The sequence below is a fragment of the Nerophis ophidion genome, linkage group LG11 (genome assembly GCF_033978795.1).
Source record: "Nerophis ophidion isolate RoL-2023_Sa linkage group LG11, RoL_Noph_v1.0, whole genome shotgun sequence".
Taxonomy (NCBI): domain Eukaryota; kingdom Metazoa; phylum Chordata; class Actinopteri; order Syngnathiformes; family Syngnathidae; genus Nerophis; species Nerophis ophidion.
The window spans coordinates 59,064,527-59,087,932 of record NC_084621.1 but is presented as its reverse complement, the minus strand read 5'-3'; positions in this window follow the sequence as shown (position 1 = coordinate 59,087,932).

Sequence of the window (23,406 nt, the reverse complement as noted above, 5' to 3'; positions counted from 1 at the left end):
AATTGGTTTTCAAACGTCACTATTTGCTTCGTTATTACAGTATGTCACTACACATCCCTCCATCCATTTTCTACCGCTTGTCCCTTTTGGTATTTATTTAATTTGTTTAATTAATTTTGGCCAAAGATGGTTTATTGAAATTTCTTACACACACTTATTATTACATATGTTGGCCAGAGGGCGAGCACCTTTTTTTGAATTTTTATTTTTTATTTTTTTTTTACACACACTTGTTATTTTATATGTTGGCCAGAGAGAGGGGCACCACTTTTAAAACCAACACAAAGTCAATTTTAAAAAATCCCTCCTTTTTGGGACCACCCTAATGTTGATTGATTTGACATGCCAAGGGTTCAAACGAGACATTCTCTATTAGATACAATGGTTTTCCGTATTGGGACCGTGATTTCAGTCCTAATTTGTTCACCGGTCCTCATACAGAAGGTACTTTTTCCTAGTTGAGGTCTCAAGAAGGGTATAAATACAAGAACACACACACACACACACACACACACACACACACACACACACACACACACGCACAGAGTCTTTAGTCTGACCACCCCAAAGCTAATGCATTTGACTCCAAAGGTCATCTTTAGTTCACAGTGAGGTTAAAGATAAAGAAACACGTAGTCTCTATTTGTGTTTGCCTTCTTGTCTTCAAGAGATGAAAAGAGGAGGCGAACAAACAAAAGAGGGACTTAATGGAAGGAAGTGGATGACGTCTTAATTTGTTCATCTTGTTTAATTCATAAGGAAACAAAAAAAGCTTCATTCCAGTTGTCTCTTCCCTGCTCTATGACAAATGAAATCAGATCCTGAAAAAGTTCAAAGAGTGAGCTCAGTTGTTTACATTAAGATGAGCTGGAATCTTTCTCTCACTTACTCATTTAGAGTGATTTAAAGTTTGCTCTCTCATCCATGTAACGAATGCTGAGCGAGGCCAGGCTCCAGTGAATCTGAATGGGCCGCCGAGCCGCTAGAGGAAGGGATTCATAATCACCGGCAAGATGACAGGTGGATCACATTTCTAAACTTTTTGTGCGAGCGCTGACAGGCTATCAGTCATCGGTGAAGATGCTGTTTTCTTAACCCTGGCGTTGCATTAAGTTGACATCCTGCCGCGGCGGAACTGGGTGACATATTGATGTGGAGGTAATATAACAGGCGGGAAGCTTTAGGATTAAAGACCTTGTTTGGGGAGGGGACGAGCTGAGAAGTTTGACGTTTCATGGGTCAACAGGCGAGTAAAGACGATCTTTATGGGCCGGGTAAACAACATTCAGCTTGAGGGGCAATCAGTAGAGCACAAACATACCACGGCCAAACAATCCTAATTACGGCCGGCTGTCCACTACACTGGTATATTTTCATATAATTTGGTTATTGATGAAAATTTGCGTCAAAAGTTAGCCGCGGTTTTTGCATGCTTCCTCAGGTTTATAAATATTGCTCATCAAAAACCTAGCCTTTCTGCTATCACCTCAAGTGCAACACAAGTAAGGATTGCAACCAGAATTCAGAGATGAGAATTCCTTCGGTTCATGTAAAATCCAACGCTACCACATTTTGCTATCTTTGTCATTCAGTTGCAGACTAAACACTGGCTAAAACAATAGGCCAGGAAAACCAAATCACGCATGCCTGATAGAAAATGCTCAAACATACTGCACAGTAAGGCTCCACTTTTCCGAAATGTGCTAACTCGATGTGACTCTGCCATATAAATGTTATAAATTAGCAATAGTGATGTTAAATGGTGGTTTTAACACCTTTAATCATAACATAAAATCATGTATGTTACAACCAACCAGTTTGTGTGTATTAAAAACAATGCTTACAGTAGAAACACTTTGTAGGGCTCAACAAAATACTTACGAAAAGCCCCATTTCACAGTGTCAATAAATGTACCAATAAATAAAGTCTGCACCATGATAAGTTTAAATTTCTTCCTTGGCACACTCTTCTACAAAGTTTTAGGATGGAAAAAAGCAAAGAAGAACAAATACCGTATTTTTTGGGACTACAAGTTGGAGTTTTTTTCTAAGTTTGGCCAGGGGTGCGACTTATACTCAGGAGCGACTTATATGTGAAATTATTCAATAAATGAATCAATCAATGTTTATTTATATAGCCTTAAATTACAAGTGTCTCAAAGGGCTGCAAAAACCACAACGAAATCCTCGGTACAGAGCCCACAGAAGGGCAAGGAAAAACTCACACCCAGTGGTGACAGTGACAATGATGACTATGAGAAACCTTGGAGAGGACTGCATATGTGGGCAACCTCGCCCCCCACCCCTAGGGGACCTAAAGCAATGGATTTCGAGCGGGTCAGACATAATATTGTGAAAGTCCAATCCATGGTGGATCTAACATGACGGTGAGAGTCCAGTCCAAAGTGGATCCAATATAGCAGCGAGAGTCCCGTCCATAGTGGAGCCAGTAGGAAACCATCCCAAGCGGAGGTGGATCAGCAGCGCAGAGATGTCCCCAACCGATACACAGGCAAGCGGTCCATCCTGGGTCCCGACTCTGGACGAGCGGTCCATCCTGGGCCCTGACTCTGGACAGCCAGTACTTCATACATGGCCACCGGCCATGTCCCCCCCCCCCTACCCCCTCCACAAAGGAGAGGGGGACAGAGGAGAAAAAGAAAAGCAACGGCAGATCAACTGGTCTAAAAAGGTGGTCTATTTAAAGGCTAGAGTATACAAATGAGTTTTAAGATGAGACATAAATGCTTCTACTGAGGTAGCATCTCGAACTGTTACCAGGAGGGCATTCCAGAGTACTGGAGCCCGAATGGAAAACGCTCTATAGCCCGCAGACTCAAATAATATTATTTAGCTCATTCACATAAGAGACTAGACGTATAAGATTTCATGGGATTTATCGATTAGGAGTGACAGATTGTTTGGTAAACGTATAGCATGTTCTATATGTTATAGTTATTTGAATGACTCTTACCATAATATGTTACGTTAACATACCAGGCACCTTCTCAGTTGGTTATTTATGCCTCATATAACGTACACTTATTCAGCCTGTTGTTCACTATTCGTTATTTATTTTAAATTACCTTTCAAATGTCAATTCTTGGTGTTGGGTTTTATCAAATACATTTCCCCAAAAAATGAGACTTATACTCCAGTGCGACTTATATATGTTTTTTTCCTTCTTTGTTATGCATTTTCGGCAGGTGCGACTTATACTCCGGAGTGACTTATACTCTGAAAAATACGGTAAGTTATTATACAGAAAACAAATATTAACATTGCTGTATGTTTACTTTTAACCCAGCAGATTTGGTCAAATTTTCAGTAGACCCATTATAAATTCATAAAAGAACCAAACTTCATGAATGTTTTTCGTGACAAACAAGTATGTGCTCCAATCACTCTATCACAAAAAAAAAGTTTTACAAATTATTGGAAACTCAAGGTAGCCATGACATTATGTTCTTAACAAGTGTATGTAATTTTTTGGACTATGGCTGTATATGATATTCAGTTATATTTGATAATAAAACATTTTTCTTCAAGAAAAACACCATATTCATTATTTTTCATACCCCATACATTCAATAGATACCCTACAGGAGTTTTTCAATTTAAAACTTGAATGGTAATGCGTAGAATAAGTCGATGTGTGTGTGGGCAATCCGCACTAAAACCTTTGTGCATCGAATCAACGTGGCGAGCGTCACTATAAGCCTGAGGGGAAACTACTCTCACGTTTCTAAGTACAGAAGTCTACGTTCAGTTACTTTGTCACAAATCACTGCAAGGCTTCCCCTTCCCGGTCCGTCATTTCGGGATTACGGGACATTTGCATGGTGCTGTCACCTGCTCACTCAGGGTAATAATTGCTATGAAATAGTGTTATGGACAACTGAAAGGTAAGTGCTCTGATTGACTGTGAATCCACTCCACGGGTCCGTGTTTCAAACTAAGTCAGACCCCTCAGTTTTTCCTAACTTCTCTTTTTTTTTTTTGACCTAACCATGCAGCCTTCTTTCTTTTTAGTGCTATGGATTTGTTGTCGTGGAGGCCTGACAATTGTACTGACACTTCGGTCAGAAAATGCATTTTTTTTCCCCCCACCCGGACCTTGATTGACTCCATTTGTGGGGAGTAACTCTATCAGAAACCGCCAGTCTCCTGCTCATTCAGTCATCCTTTGTCAGACTTACTGGTGTGGAGAAGAAGAGACGACGGAGGAAGCCAAGTCGAAATAGGAACAAGGATCAGGGCTCTCATTGAAATGTCAAACCGATATGAGTGGTTAGGTTTTATGTTGGAAATCAGGCACTTTTCCCATTTTTCATCAGATGTCACTGCTTGAACATATATTTATGTTTTGCCTTGACAGAAGAACAGAGGAGGGTGAAGATGGGATAGTCAACAGTCACGGTGCGCGGCTTTACAACACAAACAGGCGTGGAAATCTGCACTCCACGCACATTGCAAATCCCACGCGACATGACATGCAACTGACACTAAACAAGAGGAATTTGTTTCGCTGCACTCCTCAGTCGAAGAGGGGACTGATGTGTTGTAGTGTGTGTGCAATTGCATAGGTCTACATATTTGCCAGTGGGGGCTCGTTTTGTGTGTATTAGTGTTGTCCCAATACCAATATTTTGGTACCGGTACCGGCCCCAAAAAGTATTTTTGTACTTTTCTGTACTTTTCTAAACAAAGGGGACCACAAAAAATGTCATTATTGGCTTTATTTTAACACAAAATCTTACATTACATCAAACATGTTTCTTATTTCAATTTTGTCCTTAAATAAAATAGTGAACATACTAGACAACTTGTCTTTTAGTAGTAAGTAAACAAACAAAGGCTCCTAATTTAGCTGCTGACATATGCAGTAACATATTGTGTCATTTATCATTCTATTATTTTGTCAAGAATATTAAAGGGGAACATTATCACCACACCTATGTAAGCGTCAATTTATACCTTGATGGTGCAGAAAAAAGACCATATATTTTTTTAACCGATTTCCGAACTCTAAATGGGTGAAATTTGGCGAATTAAACTCCTTTCTGTTTATCGCTCTGTGGCGATGACGTCAGAACGTGACGTCGCCGAGGTAATGCAGCCGCCATTTTCATTTTCAACACATTACAAACACCGGGTCTCAGCTCCGTTATTTTCCGTTTTTTCGAATATTTTTTGGAACCTTGGAGACATCATGCCTCATCGGTGTGTTGTCGGAGGGTGTAACAACACCAACAGGGAGGGATTCAAGTTGCACCACTGGCCCGAAGATGCGAAAGTGTCTGCCGCCAGACCCCCATTGAATGTGCGGGACTGTCCCTACATTTTACCGGCGATGACAGACATGGCACAGAGATGTATGGATAACCTGCAGCTGCATTTGCAACGATAAAGACAACAAAATCACAAAAGTGAGTTTTGTTCATGTTGTTGACTTATGTGCTAATCAGACATAATTGATTCCGGCGTGACTGCCAGCTAATCGATGCTAACAAGCTACGCTAATCGATGCTAACATGCTATTTACCGGCGGTCCTAAAGCAGACATGGTACAGAGATGTATGGATAACTTGCAGATGCATTTGCAACTATATTACATTTCCTTCCACACACATTTAATGCGAAAAAAACACTTATCAATTTTACCGCCAATGCTAACGCAGCTATTCGGCCATGCTATGGCTATGAATAGCGTCAATAGCTATTCGCTCAATAGCTTCAGTTTCTTCTTCAATACTTTCATACTACAACCATCCGTTTCAATACATGCGTAATCTGTTGAATCGCTTAAACCGCTGAAATCCGAGTCCGAATCCGAGCTAATGTCGCTATATCTTGCTGTGGTATTCGCCATTGTTTGTTTGTATTGGCAACACTGTATGACGTCACAGGAAAATGCAGTCTTTGCAGTGAGGGAATAAAAGGCACTTTAAAGCTTTTTTAGGGATATTCCGGGACGGGTAAAATTTTGAAAAAAACTTTAAAAAATACAACAGCCACTGGGAACTGATTTTTATTGTTTTTAACCCTTTTGAAAATGTGATAATGTTCCCCTTTAAGGACGAGTGGTAGAAAATTAATTATAATCTACTTGTTCATTTACTGTTAAAGGCCTACTGAAACCCACTATTACCGACCACGCAGTCTGATGGTTTATAGATCAATGATGAAATATTAACATTGCAACACATGCCAATACTAAAGTGCAGTTTTAAATTTCGCGCCGAAAAATCCTGCTGAAAACGTCTCGGTATGATGACGCCTGCGCGTGACGTCACGGATTGTAGAGGACATTTTGTGCCAGCATTGTGCCCAGCTATTAAGTCGTCTGTTTTCATCGCAAAATTCCACAGTATTTTGGACATCTGTGTTGGTTGATATTTTGCAATTTGTTCAATGAACAATGGAGACGTCAAAGAAGAAAGCTGTAGGTGGGAAGCGGTGTATTGCGGCCGGCATTAGGAACACAAACACAGCCAGTGTTTCATTGTTTACATTACTGAAAGATGACAGTCAAGCTTTACTATGGAAGAGAGATGTCAAGCGAACACGGTTAGATTGGACCTCACACACAAAGTACAGTGTATTATGCAGCGATCATTTTCACCATTCTGTATTCTGAAGTCGATCTATGTCGTGTGCTACTCCAGCATCAATATCAGCGGCGTCCTCCTGACCGTCACCGTCACCGTCGGGTTCAAAGCGGTATTGCCCTATCCCTTGTTGCGGTTGGGCCTGGCCGAGTGGTCCTGGCACCCCCCCAGCTGCCAGGCGCCTCTCACAGCATCTTCCCTATTTGAATCGCTCCCACTGCCTACTATTCTTTTTTTTTTTTCTAGTCCTTCACTCTCACTTTCCTCATCCACGAATCGTTCATCCTTGCTCGAATTAATGGGGAAATTGTCGCTTTCTCGGTCCGAATCACTCTCGCTGCTGGTGGCCATGATTGTAAACAATGTTCAGATGCGAGGAACTCCACAACCCGTGACGTCACGCGCATATCGTCTGCTACTTCCGGTACAGGCAAGGCTATTTTATCAGCACCAAAAGTTGCGAAATTTTTTGTCGATGTTCTCTACTAAATCCTTTCAACAAAAATATGGCAATATTGCAAAATGATCAAGTATGACACATAGAATGTAACTGCTATCCCCGTTTAAATAAGAAAATCGCACTTCAGTAGGCCTTTAATATTTGGTTATTTTTTGTTAAAATGTAATAATCACCTATTCTTCTGTTGTTTGTTACTTTACATTAGTTTACCACAAATTTGGGTATTAATCCGATACCAAGTAGTTACAGGGTGATATAGTACATTGGTCATTTTATTTGTTGTCATGTTCTTTCACTTTTGTCATTATCTCCCTCTTTATGCTCTGTTTACTCAATACAAAACTCTCTTTGAACCTCATCTAAACTACTGTCATGTCATCTGGTGTAACACCTTCCCTAGCTACCTTCACAAATTAGAATCCATGCAAAAGAAAATCCTGTCATGGTCCAAGTTTAATGCCCCCACTCGACATCTATTCCACAATTATCATTTCTTAAGACTGACAGAGTTCAATATTTTTCACAATGCTTGTCAAATCTATCAAGTCATCCACAGGCTGAATCTCAGGCTCTGTAGCTTGGTTCCTATCTATCGTCCCCAGCATGCCCACAACACTCGTAACTTTGACCTGATATCAGGTAATCATCGTCTACTGGCTTGTACCGCTCGAAGTGTTGTATGCAGGGGACCAAAGATTTGGATCTGGCTTGATGAGAGCCTCAAGATGCTGAATTCATTCTCCAACTTCAAAAAGAAACTGAAAGCTTACCTATTAACCCATGCATCCATTTTCTACCGCTGATTCCCTTTGGGGTCGCGGGGGGCGGTGATGCCTATCTCAGCTACAATCGGGCGGAAGGCGGGGTACACCCTGTACACCTATTAACCACCTATCTTTAATGCCTCATGTGGTGTAGACTATTGTTGGGTTGTGCGGGGTCGAATGAATGTATTTATGTATGTATGTATGTATGTATGTATGTATGTATGTGTATGCTTGCTTTAGTGCTCCTATTTTGTGTTTATCATATAGCGTGTTTGTGCTTGCCACCATGTTTCAGTATCCCATGCATATACTGACCTCTGGACCCCCTGCCAAAAGCTTTTTCTAGCTTATCTGGGGGACCCTTTAACTCAATGGTTCTCAACCTTTTTTCAGTGATGTACCCCCTGTGAACATTTTTTTAATTCAAGTACCCTCTAATCAGAGCCAATAATTTTTGGTTGAAAAAAAGAGATAAAGAAGTAAAATACAGCACTATGTCATCAGTTTCTGAATTATTAAATTGTATAACAGTGCAAAATATTGCTCATTTGTAGTGGTCTTTCTTGCTGAAAAATAAACAAGTGATTCAGTTATAAATAAATATTTCTACACATAGAAGTAATCATCAACTTAAAGTGCCCTCTTTGGGGATTGTAATAGAGATCCATCTGGATTCATCAACTTAATTCTAAACATTTTTTCACAAAATAAATCTTTAACATCAATATTTATGGAACATGTCCACAAAAAATCTAGCTGTCAACACTGAATATTGCAATAGTGTGTTTTTTTTCACAATTTATGAACTTACATTCATATTTTGTTGAAGTGTTATTCAATAAATATATTTATAAAGGATTTTTGAATTGTTGCTATTTTTAGAATATTTAAAAAAAAAAATCTCACGTACCCCTTGGCATACCTTCAAGTAACCCCAGGGGTACGCGTACCCCCATTTGAGAACCACTGCTTTAGCTTACCACCCTCTTCAAAGGGATATTCACTACTGTTGTAATTGTAATATAGTATTGTGAATAAACTTGAAACTCATGTGTCCAGGGACATATTTCCTGAGTTTATAAACATAATATATATATATTTTTTTAATGAAAAGAAGATTTACGCTTTTGTACGTGGTGTCATTACAGTGGATGCTAGGTGTGGATCCACCAATGGGTTTTTTTTATATTTTAGCGTACCAGAAATGTTGGTGCTGCAGGGAATTCTAGGAATTTGTTTTGTATTGTTTATGCAGTGTCACGCTGCAAATATTCTTTCAAAATGTGTTTGTCGTTGTTATTTGGTGTGGTTTCACTATATGGCACATGTTTATGACAGTGTTGGCATTGTTCATAATGCCACTCTTAGTGTGACATGTACAGTTGTGATCAAAATTATTCAACCCCCACACAATTTTGGTGTTTTAGCAAAAAATACCAAAAAAGGACATTTTTCTTAATATTTCATTGACAAAATGATTCAACCCCCTAGTTACATGCATCTTTGGTACTTAGTAGAACACCCTTTGGCAGTAATGACATCCTTCAAACGTGATACATAACCTGACACAAGATTCTTGCAACGATCTACAGGTATTTTAGCCCATTCCTCTTGGGCAAAGGCCTCCAGTTCATTCATATTCTTGGGCTTGCGTGCTGCAACTGCCTTCTTCAAGTCCCACAACAGGTTTTCAATAGGATTTAGGTCTGACGACTGTGAAGGCCACTCCAGAGTCTTCCAGCCCTTCTTCTGCAACCACTCTGATGTTGATTTGGAGGTATGCTTGGGATTGTTGTCCTGTTGGAAGGTCCAACGTCTCCTAAGCCTCAGCTTCGTCACTGACTTCATGACATTTGCAGCTAATATATCCTGGTAGGAAATAGAATTCATAATGCCTTGAACGCGCTGGAGATTCTCGGTACCTGAGGCAGAGAAACAGCCCCAGAGCATGATTGACCCCCCCACAATGCTTAACAGTAGGCAAGGTGTTCTTCTCTTTATAAACTTCATTTTTTTCCCTCCAGACATAAAGGTCTATTCATAGGCCCAAAGAGTTCCAGTTTTGTCTCATCACTCCATAAAACAGTTTCCCAAAACCTTTGGGGTTTGTCCAGATGATTTTTGGCATACTGGAGTCTATTTTTTCTTGTGCCTGGTAGTCAGAAGTGGGGTGCGCCTGGGAGTTCTGGCATGGAGGCCTTCATCTCGTAGTGCGCGCCTTATTGTCTGGGACGAAACCTGCCTTCCCCTCTCTGCAATGTCCTGTTGTAGTTCCTCAGCTGTTACCCGGGGGTTTTTCCACTACTGTACGCACACAGCATCCTCTTTCTACCACGCCCAGGTAGTATTTCCACTGTGCCTTTAGCTTTAAACTTGCGAATTATGCTCCCAACTGTGTCTCTTGGAATTTGTAATGTCTTTGCTATTTTCTTATATCCATATCCTTTCTTATGAACAGAAATTACCTCCTCTCTTGACTTCTTTGACCACTCCCTGGACTTCACCATGTTGCAAATACACCATTGACCATCTACAATTGTTGCTCGTTACGGTTCTAATCACATCTACAGGTGTTTTCAACACCTGATTGAAAAGACCTTATTCAAATTCTGTTCTTAAGAGTTATGATCTTCAAGGGGTTGAATAATTTTGTCAATGAGATATTAAGAAAAATGTCCTTTTTTGGTATTTTGTAAAATACAGTGTTCCAATTTAAGTTGCAATTTTCTTTTTGACACATCTTTATTTGATATGACTATAAACAAAATACGGAATAAATGTCCAACTTGCTAAAACACCAAAATTGTTTGGGGGTTGAATCATTTTGATCACAACTGTATGGCTGTTGAGTAAGTATGCCCTTCATTTGCTCGTGTGGAGTGTGTTCAAAGTCAAAATGATTGTGTCATTAGTGTGTCACAATGAAACCTTGGTTAGGCTTTGTTAATTATAGACTATATAATGTGTGACTATTTTATTATTAAAAAATGGATCAAACTCACCACAAAATTAACAACAACAAGATTGATTTCTCGAAAATTATTTTAAAGATTGAAAGTTGCCAGCAGTCCCACATGGGTGCTTCGGGCCCCGATGCACCCACGGATATCGGCGCCTATGTGCAAGTGGACTACCTTTCAGACTCAAAAGCATGTTTGTTGCATGGAAAGGTTAAACTAGACAAATATAAGCTATTAATGTGTTTTGCTGCACTGCAGAAAAATCCTCCAGTTGTTCTTGAAACCTCACATATTCCCTTCTGTAGCGTATCAGCCGGCCAGAGGGGCTGTCCACTCTCATTCTCTCATTGGAGAGTGCGTGTCAGGACCTATTTGCCACCGGTTACTTTGACAGTGACATCAGTGATGACCTCTTGACACCGCCTGACGAAGAAATGCTTCTGCAATAGTGTTCCATTACAGAGGCGAGAGAGCGCGGATGTACCAGACGGATATGTTGAAATGGAAAAATAGCAAAACTGGAAAAGGCATTTAGACCTGTATTTGACCCATCGTGTTTCGGTCTTGTGCAGGGGGCTTGTATGAAATCAGTCCATAAGTCCATTCCAGGCGGTTAATAATAGATAGGTTGGTTTTCATACATACCATTGTTCTTTGAGAAATTTCACTTGATCCAGCTTTTTATAGCAGTCTACACTACAAAATAATACAAGTATGTACTATTATTACATGCAGAATAAAAGTCATACCAGTAATATACTGCACAGTACATATAATGCATCCGGAAAGTGTTCACAGTACTTCACTTTTACCAGTTTGTTATGTTACAGCCTTAAAGGCCTACTGAAATGAGATTGTCTTATTTAAACAGGGATAGCAGTTACATTCTATGTGTCATACTTGATCATTTCGCGATATTGCCATATTTTTGCTGAAAGGATTTAGTAGAGAACATCCATGATAAAGTTCGCAACTTTTGGTGCTGATAAAAAAGCCTTGCCTTTACCGGAAGTCGCAGACGATGACATCACAAGGGTGAGGGCTCCTCCCGTCCTCACATTGTTTATAATGGAAGCCTCCAGCAGCAAGAGCTATTCGGACCGAGAAAACGACAATTTCCCCATTAATTTGAGCGAGGATGAAAGATTTAAGGGTGATGATATTGATAGCGAAGGACTAGAAAAAAATAAATAAACAAAAAAATACCCCGCCTTCCGCCCGATTGTAGCTAAGACAGGCGCCAGCGCCCCCCGCGACCCCAAAGGGGAATAAGCGGTAGGAAATGGATGGATGGATAAAGTAAAAAAAAAAAAGGCGATTGCATTGGGACGGATTCAGATGTTTTTAGACACATTTACTAGGATAATTCTGGGAAATCCCTTATTTTTCTATTGTGTTGCTAGTGTTTTAGTGAGATTAAATAGTACCTGATAGTCGGAGGGGTGTGTCCATGGGTGTCTTGAGGCAAGCTCAGCTGATCACCGGTAAGAGATGACTTTTTACCACTATTTTCTCACCGAAACCTGCCGGTTGACGAGTGGTCTGGAACCATGGTCGCTTGACCACTCGAATCCATAGTAAAGCTTCACCTCCGGGAATTTTAAACAAGGAATCACCGTGTGTTTGTGTGGCTAAAGGCTAAAGCTTCCCAACTCCATCTTTCTATTTGGACTTATCCATTATTAATTGAACAAATTGCAAAAGATTCAGCAACACAGATGTCCAGAATACTGTTTAATTGCGCGATGAAAAGAGACGACTTCTAGCCACAAATGGTGCTGCGCTAATATTTCCTGACAGTCCGTGACATCACGCGCACACTTCATCATTCCGCGACGTTTCCAACAAGAAACTCAACGCGGAATTTAAAAATGCAATTTAGTAAACTGAACCGGCCGTATTGGCATGTGTTGCATTGTTAATATTTCATCATTGATATATAAACTATCAGACTGCCTGGTCGGTAGTAGTGGGTTTCTGTAGGCCTTTAATAATTTGTGTTGTCACAATTCTAAACACATTATCCCATGACAATGGCAAACATTTTTAAACAACTTTTATCAATTTTAATTCAAAAAATTAAATGAAAAATCACATGTACGTAAGTGTTCACAGCCTTTGCTCAAAAGTTTGATGATTCACCTTAGCAAACCTATCTTTGAGCCTTTTTGCCCATTTCTCTTTGTCCATTCCTCTTTGCAGCACCTCTCAAACTCCATCAGTTTGAATGTGAAGCATTTAAAAAAAAAAAAAATCAAGGTTGTCTCTGTACATTGCTGTATTTAATCTAGTCAGGGAGGTGACCAAGAACCTGATGGTCACTCAGAGCTACAACATTCCTCTGTAGAGAGAGGAGACCTTTCAGAAGGACAACCATCACTGAAGCAATCCACCAATCAGGCCTGTATGGTATAGTGGCCAAACGGAAGCCATTTCTTAGTAAAACGTTTGCCAACGTGCACCTGAAAGACTCTCAGACCATGACAAACAAAACGATCTGGCCTGATGAGACAAATACTGAACTATTTTGCATGAATACCAGGTGTCATGTTTGGAGGAAAACCAGGCACCATTCATCACAAGCCCAATTCCTTCTCTTGCCCATGGTGGTGGCAGCATCATGCTGTGGGGATGTTTTTCAGTGGCAGGAAATGGTAGACTTGTCTGGATGGAGGGAAAAATGAATGCAGCAATGTAGAGAGACATCCTGGAGGAACACCAATGCTTCCCATTCAACCTGATGGAGCTTAAGAAGTGTTGCAAAGAGGAATGAGTGAAACTGCCCAAAGATAGGTGCCCCAATGTTGTGGCATCGTATTCAAACAGACTTGAGGCTGTAATTGCAGCCAAAGGTGCATCAACAAAGTATTGAGCAAAGGCTGTGAATACTTACATACATGTTTTTTTTTATATATATATACATTTGCATTTTAAAAATATTGTCATTGTGTATAACATTTTGAGGACAGAAATGAATTAATTGCATTTTGGAATAAGACTTTGACAAAAAAAAATTGGAAAAAGTGAAGCGCTGTGAATACTTTCTGGATTCACTGTATTGTCATGTATTGGCGGTGGTAGGAGTGAATTGTTCTCATTCAAAGAGCAAAATTATATTGGTACACTTTAGTAAACTTTAGTACCCTACTATGTTGCTGCTTGATTTGTGACTGTTCGGACACCTTTTGAGAACAGCTACTGTAGTACCATATTATGATAATGTTTTAATTGATTATTATACACAGCAATAACTGGAAATGTTGTCGATATTATTCAGTTTTTATATATATATTTTTTTAGAGGTAAAAAATGATCATAGCCTAAAAAATAATATACATCTCGGATGTATTATATGAGTAATTGACTCCATTTTCCATATTTCTTTCATAATGTCAAATACATTTTTATTTTGGAAATACTTTCTTGGCGGTTGTGGCCAGAATGTCATGATCCGTTACCCGGGTCATTGCATGATTTATGTTTGGTAGTTTTTCTTTTTTAGTCTGTATCCTGGGTGCACCGTCTTTCCCTGTTTTCTGTTGGTTTCCAACAGGTTTCCTAGGGGACCGAAAGCAATGGATGTCGAGCGGGTCTAACATGATACTATGAAAGTTCAATCCATAGTGGCTCTAACACAGAGGCGAGAGTTCAGTTCAAAGCGGATCCAAGACAGCAGCGAGAGTCCCGTCCACAGGAAACCATCCCAAGCGGAGTCGGATCAGCATCGTAGAGATGTCCCCAACCGATACACAGGCAAGCGGTCCATCCTGGGTCCCGACGAGCAGTCCATCCTGGGTCCCGATTTTGGACAGCCAGTACTTCATCCATGGCCATCGGACCGGACCCCCTCCACAAGCGAGGGTGGGACAGAGGAGAAAAAGAAAAGAAGCGGCAGATCAACTGGTCCAAAAAGGAGGTCTATTTAAAGGCTAGAGTATACAAATGAGTTTTAAGGTGAGACTTAAATGCTTCTACTGAGGTAGCATCTCGAACTGTTACCGGAAGGGCATTCCAGAGTACTGGACCCCGAACGGAAAACGCTCTATAGCCCGCAGACTTTTTTTGGGGTTTAGGAATCACTAATAAGCCAGAGTCCTTTGTACGTAGATTTCTTGCCGGGACATATGGTACAATACAATCGGCAAGATAGGATGGAGCTAGACCGTGTAGTATTTTATACGTAAGTAGTAAAACCTTAAAGTCACATCTTAAGTGCACAGGAAGCCAGTGCAGGTGAGCCAGTACAGGCGTAATATGATCAAACTTTCTTGTTCTTGTCAAAAGTCTAGCAGCCGCATTTTGTACCAACTGTAATCTTTTAATGCTAGACATGGGGAGACCCGAAAATAATACGTTACAGTAATCGAGACGAGACGTAACAAACGCATGGATAATGATCTCAGTGTCGTTAATGGACAAAATGGAGTGAATTTTAGCGATATTTGCGATACTTGGAAAGAACGCTACCAGCGCAGCAATGCACCCCCCAGGACGTAACACAGAAGACTAAGAATCTGTCAGACACGTCGACATCCAAAACAAAAGGTCTAAGAACGTTTACTTTTATTATGGCATAAATGTGATTTTTTTTTTATTTCTAAGATCCCTGATTCAACTGACATAATCACTTCTCAGCGCTTCAGCATGTGTGCCTGACATAACAGCAATTATGTCAGTCTTTTTTAATATGTATGATCATGTATATTTTAACAGAACAGGCTCATTTAACCTGATGTATTTGATACATTGTTTTGGATTTATGTTAAAACAGAAATGTGTATTTTATTCTTAGTATATATTTTTTGTTGTATTGTGTTTTGAATGCAAGAATATTTGGTTTTAAATATACGTCTTATGGTTTGTGACATGCATGAATTGACCTTTGATTCTTTAAAACATGTAACTGTAGAGATATGAGATTTGTATTTGAGGAACAACGATCTACAATATGTTTTTTTCATTAAACAACTGGACTTCTTTCAATCATGTACAGTATATTTATGTAGGTTGTCTGTATTTGTGGTCCTTTTGGTTGTAAACAAACCTTGCAACACACCTGCCCAGTATTAGCACTATTATTGTGAAGGCCAGAAATATTTGACTGGTGGGAAAAAGAGAGCTCTTGACGGTGGCCGTGTTTGAATGAGAGATTGGACTGTTGACAATAAAAAAAAAACCTTTAGAGTTTTTGCCTGCCTGTCTCTCTCCCTCGATACTCACAAATTTGTGATGAAAACTGTCATTCTCTACTTCACTCCTGCATCCAGAGTGACAGCAATGGTGCTGCTGACTGTTTTTTTTGTGGAGAACATACATTCCTTGGGTAGTTTTAATGAAGTTTAACAAGGTTTCCTTCTAGCCACCTCCTGTTCTCCGCTCCACTTGGGTAAGCCTCTTCAAACCATGTCGGTTTATAAGACGCTTTGGGGCCACTGGAAATCTCAGGGGTCAAGGCAACTGTCTGTGTTTGCCGAATGGTAAGTCGGCCCCTGTTGGGTAGTTTCTTAGGGTCTGATTTACGTAAGGTGCAAACTTGATAACACACGCAAAGCTGAGCTATTAAACGTGTGCAAAGTGGATTGCATCTGTTAAGTGAGCAGAATAAGGTGCGCGATCCATTTTGCGTCTCCGTCTTTATTATTATACAAAATATATGCTGATCGTCAAAATGCCCACAATACTGGGAGGAGAAGACGCAAATATATTACACAGCATGCACATTGTGATTTTTTAACATTCATCACCGTTTTGCCAGCGATATTTTGTGTTTAATTTGTATTTTATATAGCACGTGCAAACTGCTGAGGGAGAGGATTAGTGCTCGGGCTGCAAAGACAGATGATTGGCAGAGAAACCTCCATCCATAACATATGTGCATGGTCTGTCAGAAATAAAAAAAATATCAATCAATGATTGTTTATATAGCCCTAAATCACTAGTGTCTCAAAGGGCTGTACAAACCACAACACAAACCACAACAACATCCTCAGTAAAGCCCACATAAGGGCAAGGAAATCTCACACCCAGTGGGACGTCGGTGACAATGATGACTATGAGAAACCTTGGAGAGGACCGCATATGTGGGCAACACCCCCCCCCACCACACACACACACACTCTACAGGGGGAACCGAAAGCAATGGATGTCGAACGGGTCTAACGTGATGCTGTGAAAGTTCAATCCATAGTGGATCCAACACAACCGTGAGAGTCCAGTCCAAAGTGGATCCAACACAGCAGAAAAGAGTCCCGTCCACAGTGGAGCCAGCAGGAAACCACCACAAGCGGAGGCGGATCAGCAGCGCAGGGATGTCCCCAAACGATACACAGGCGAGCAGTCCATCCTGCTCTGTACGAGCGGTCCATCCTGGGTCCCGACTCAGGACAGCCAGCACCTCATCCATGGCCACCGTACCGGACCCCCTCCAGTGGGACAGAGGAGAAAAAGAAAATAAACGGCAGATCAACTGGTCTATAAGGGAGTCTATTTAAAGGCTAGAGTATACAAATGAGTTTTAAGGTGAGACTTAAGTGCTTCTACTGAGGTAGCATCTCGAACTGTTACCAGGAGGGCATTCCAGAGTACTGGAGTCCGAACGGAAAACGCTCTATAGCCGCACACTTTTTTGGGGCTTTGGGAATCACTAATAAGCCGGAGTCCTTTGAACGCAGATTTCTTGCCTGGACATATGGTACAATACAATCGGCAAGATAGGCTGGAGCTTTCCTACAACAACCTTTTATAATTTCATAGCTGCATGCTGGTTGACTTAGGGGGATGATTAAAATAATTCAAATAATGTATTTTGGTGTCTGCTGGTATTTTTTTTATGCTGTATATGTTTTCATTTAAATTATAAACTTATCTCCAATGTGAAAAAACCTTATTGAAGTATGCATTTTTTCGTGTCGACCACAGTAAATGCATCCTCTCTCCAATGAGCGCACCTTCAGCGTTGAACAAAAAGGAAAACAAACTGTGTCTACTTTGGACTGTGTGTAAAATGCCCATAAACAGTGGTAGACGTTAGACTTAGACTTCCTTTATTGTCATTCAAATTTGAACTTTACAGTACAGATAAGAACAAAATTTTGTTGCATTAGCTCATTGTAGTGCAGGAAAAAAGAGCAATAAGGTGCAGATATAAATAGATTTACTGTACAGATAAGTATATTGCACTTTTGCATATGCATCCACGTTTATGGATGTATGTTATATTGTCTTTATAGTCCAGAGAGTTAATCCGTTTTTTGGGGAAATTGAGGGGATTATTATTATGTTATTATTATTGTTATTACTATACTTCAGTCTTGCCTCTGTTGGAGGCGGTCGCAATTTTCCCCGCTCTGTCCTTCCCTGCTTGCTCTCTGTGTCTTGTCTTTGTCTGAACTTTTCTAAAGCCTCTTTCTTTGCGCTGTCCTCTAATCTAAACATTAAATATGAATATGATCAGCTGGACTCTCGACGCAATTGACAGTCTTTTCGACAAGGAAGAGAGGTTCGGGGGAGCCTGGCTGCCCTGATGGAACCATTGCTGCGAGGTACGTGAGAGACTCCTGGGATAAATGGAGGATTATGTGCCTCTCAGCCCTTTCCATCGAAGACGTCGAAGACATCTACCTATTTGGAGCTGTGATCACAGGGCACTTGCTGATTGGGCTGGGCATTGCTCTGGTGTATCGAAAAATTCAGAAGATGATGGCAGCCACTCAAAGGGCCCAACGGCTGTTCAATGCAATGGAAGGATTGGGTCGGGCTGTGGGAACACAGACTGGGGAGATTTCTGAGTTGAATCGCGAAATGGATCTCATCTTGGAAAAGCTTGTAGAGAAGGAATAATTCAATTGGAATTGAAGAAATCCAGCATGGACAAACAGAGAAGATAAGTCACTATTTTGTCTTCTCGAAGCAAAACAACTTCTTAATCTGCGATTTGACTCCCTCAAATAGCCTTGACACAATCAGAAACTGGCTGTTCTGAAGAAACTCTCCCGAATACTCCTCAAAGATGGACGCTTTTGACTTTCCTTTTTGTCAACAACACCTGTGGTCGAACTTTGAGATCAGCCTCAGTCCATATAAAAACATTTCATCATCTCTCCCAAGTTAATTGGGTATATATGCACACACGACCCCCACCCTCGAATCAACGCCTTCACCACCCTGCTTAATTCTTCTGGGGCTGTGGATGGCTGAGAAGCGCTATACAGCGGCAGCGATGTCTCCTCAAACCCACCCCTCCCTTTGTTGCAAGTTGGTGTGTTATACGTACCATGTTTAATGTGTGCAATGCTATGTGAGGTTTTTTCCTTGGACTCAGTCTGGACCCCTACTGAGGGTCTAGCGTTGGACTGATATTTGTTTTTACTCCCCCCCTCTCCCAATGTCACCCTTTTCTCACCTTTTTAAGGAGCACCGTAAGTGGCTCATCTGTTGGCGGCCTCGTCTTGTCCCCCCCGTAACGCTTGTCTGCTCTTAGCGGGACTGTGCCGAAAATGAAATTTCGTTGTACTTGTGCAATGACAATAAAGATCAATCCTATCCTATCTATCCTATCCTATCCTATCCTATTATGGTTATTATTATTATGTTCCCTGCATGTTTGAAAACCTAGCCAACACCACAGGTAGGAGCATGATAAAAAGAATGTGCAGTAAGTTATAGGGTATATCCGTGGTGATCCCCCGTATAGTACAGGCAAAATCCTCAGTTAAATCCTAAATTGCACACGCAGTTTTAGCAGATCACAAGCAACACGGCCACTAATAGTACAAGCTATTTCATACATCACACGCACTGTTGAGTGTGTGGGATTACGATCTTAGTAAATCAGGCCCTTACTATTATTTTGTAATATTTTGGATAAATATTCTTATGTATTAATTAAGTGGTAACCTGTGGCCTTTAAGTACGCGTGTGAACACAGTCCACTGTGCCCTCGCAGTTTTAATCGCACGCTAGCTTGAGAAGCAACCCCTGTAAAGTGCCATTTACACGCTTTGCCAGCGATTTATGTGCGTTTGTCACGTGCTGATTACGTAATATAGCCGTACGTACATCCATCAGACTCCAATTTGCAAACCATATTATAGTCCGTGACACAACAACATTTCCAGCCATTAATGGCAAAAGTGATAAATCAGCTGTGAATCACCAGCAAGAAAGTGAATTATTTGGAACGATCACTTAGAGGTCTGATTTATGTAATATGACAGTAATTTTGACAGGGGTATTTCTGCCTTATCACCTCTTATCCCTCTCTGGAGCTCTTACAGTCATATGTCACAATGTGAAAGCTTTGCAGGTCAGTCTCGAAGGCGCACGCGAGCAAGAAAGCTGGTCCTTGCCCTCCTGATAGATTGCATTTATGAAAGCTGCAATTACTTGATTACCTCGGCACTGCGGCTCCCACAGGATTCACCGTGGCCCTATAATTTCATTCAAATTACCCATGAACCTTAGCCCGTGGTGTCAACAGTAAATCTAATTGTGACCCCGCCGAGCGTGAGTAATATTATCCTCGTCATCACAATGGCGATAAGCTGTTGCCTAAAGGGGAACTATGGTGATTTCAATCTACATTTAAAACACTATCTTGTGGTCCAGGTAGTAGCAGCAGCGAAACATAGAATTACAAACAAAATTGGTTGTTGAACAGGGATTTTAAAAAGAAAAGTTTGTATAGTAAGCAACTTTCTCCATAAGAAACAATGTATATATGAATAATGGGTTCCCGCCTCGACGCAAGTCCATATTCTAGCGAAGGTTTGTAATGTTTTTTATTTATTTTATTAATTTTTTTTTTATTAATCAATCCAACAAAATAATACACAACGCCATAATAATTCAATTCCAATTCCAAAACAGAACCCAGCCCAGCAACATTCAGAATAGCAATCATCAGAGCAATTGAGAGGACAAAACAAACATGACACAAAACAATCCAAAAGTAGTAAAAAAAAAAAAGAATAATATTAACAACAGTATTAAAAATAATTACAACATAACAGTGATTAAAAATCCCTCATTGACATTATCATTACATTCATTTATGAAAAAATAAAAACAATAAACAAGTCATAGTGTCACAATTGTAACGCCGGTTCGGCATCGTGGTACCGGGTTCGATTCCCCCTAGGATGCGTCAAACGAAGAACACAACAAAGGTAAGATCTAACAAATTTATTAAGAAAAAGTGAGCTCTGAACAAAAACACTGGAGCTAATAAAAAGGGAAACAAAAGACGCTAGCGTGAAAGCTAGGAAATATAAAGAACTAAGACTTGGCACGATGGCACAAAAAATGAAAACAAAGATGATTAGCATGTGAGCTAAAGATGACAACAAAGTGGCTTAGCTAATGAGCTAGCGAGAAAAACATACCTGACGTTACTTGTTGCATGTGAGCAAATTAGAGTCCCAGAAAGAATAAACAGAAGAGGCTGGCTTATAAAGGGAAGGTAATTAGCAGTGAACAGGTGTGCAGGAACCGGGAGTAACAGCTGAAACTAATAAGTAACCATGGTGATGGACTGAACGGGAAATAAACGGATCAGACGGAGAATGAAAACAAAGATGGAAAAATAAACAATAATATTTGAAGATCCGAGTCATGGATCGCAACAACAATGGCTTACCCTTGCATCACATCTCATAAACTTGACAACACACTGTGTCCAATATTTTCCACAAAGATAAAATAAGTCATATTTAAGGCTCATTTAATAGTTAGAAAAATGTTTGTAATCTTTGAAGTGATATACTGTACTGTATATCAAACAAACATAACAAGAGGGTGATGAAATAACTAATTTATTAAGATAAAACAACAAGCTGCTGTCCTCTGGATACAGTACACACACACACACACACACACACACACACATACACACAGAAGTTCCTATGGTGCCCTCACAAACCAGCAGAAATAAAAACAAATCTCTAACTTTAGCAACCATATTGCTACAATAATAATAATTTAAAAAAGTTAAATTTTAGTTTAATGTCGGCTGACAAAAAAGAAGCAGACAAACAGAGTAAAAGAAAAGAGGGTGTGTGCATGCTTGAAAGAGGCGTCACTTAACGACAGGTAGCTCTTTTGCTCCGCTGTGAAATAAGTCTCCTTTGGCATATTTCCAGAAAAGTCCGGTCTCATTACAGGTAAAAATTGTTGTGGTACGATGTCTGCTTCGTAGATTCTTCCATACTTGTGAGCGCCATTCATGTACGCCTTGCAAAATCTTTTTTACCTTTTTTTTTAACTCCTCAGCGACTCTCCTTCTTTCTATGCTGATCTTTTTGTTGGGATGTCGCATGGCTGCAGTTGTGTGTCCCCGAGTATGCAAGAATCCAGGAGAGTAGAGTGAAGGTAATAATATTTAATACTCATAAGAAAATAACAAAAGCAAACATAAAGCAGTCGTGCAGATAAACGTTCTCAACATAATATTATCATCGAGCACTGAGGAGTGCTCGAGTGAAACATAAATAGACACTAGTGTGATTGACAGCAGGTGTGAAACGCTGCCAATCAACGAAAAGAGAAAAACAGTGCTCCGTGAATACAACAGGAAATACAACAAAATAAGAGCACTGAACAGGAAGTAAATACAAAAACACGAAAAACTAACAGAAATGAAGTGACACATTGTCACACTTTTGTCTTTTTGGGACTCCTGTTTAGTTAGAAAAACTGACCAAACTTGTCAAAAGGTGAAAAAAATAAAGAAAAGGCTCACATGCTGAAGCTCTGAGAAGTGACCAGTAGTGTACCGGGAGGCGGCGTGACACAAATGGTAGAACAAAGGTGCTTGCAACTTGAGGGTTCCAGGTTTGATTTCAGCTTTCGCAATCCTAGTCAAGGCCGCTGTGTCCTTGGGCAAGACGCTTCACCCTTGCTCCTGATGGGTTTTGGTCAGCGCTATCAGTGTGAATGAGTGATTGTGATGTTTAATGTAAAGTGCTTTGGGTATGATTTCAATTATTTTAAAGCGCTATCATTATCATCATGTACTGTGAAGTGGAAGGCTTTGCCTTCACAAAAAGGCTGTCCCCTGCTTTTTGCCTGCGGGCAAGACACAAAATTAATAAATGAAACATATGTACACAGAGACATGGTTCACGCAGAGAGACATATTTGGCTCAATCTAAAAGTTTGCAATTCAAAATGTTTGCAAATAGAAATGCTCATAAATCGAGATTACACTGTGTTAGATGTGCTTTGGTGTACAATTTGCGTACATTTTGCTTTTAAAACCTGTTTATTGAGTCTGTCCGCAAGATGTCAATCCAACCATCCATTTTCTTATGCATATTCGAGGTCAGGTCGCGGGGGCAGCGGCCTAAGCAGGGAAGCCCAGACTTGTCTCTCCTCAGCCACTTCGTCCAGCTCTTTCCGAGGCGTTCCCAGGCCAGTCGGGAAACATAGTCTTTCCAATGTGTCCTGGGTCTTCCCGGTGGCCTTCTACCAGTTGTACGTGCCCTGAACACCTCCCTAGGGAGGTCTTCGGGTGGCATCGTCACCAGATGCCCGAACCAACTCATCTGGCAACTCTCAATGTGGAAGAACAGCGGCTTTACTTTGTTTGAAAAAGAGTTCCCAGATGGTAA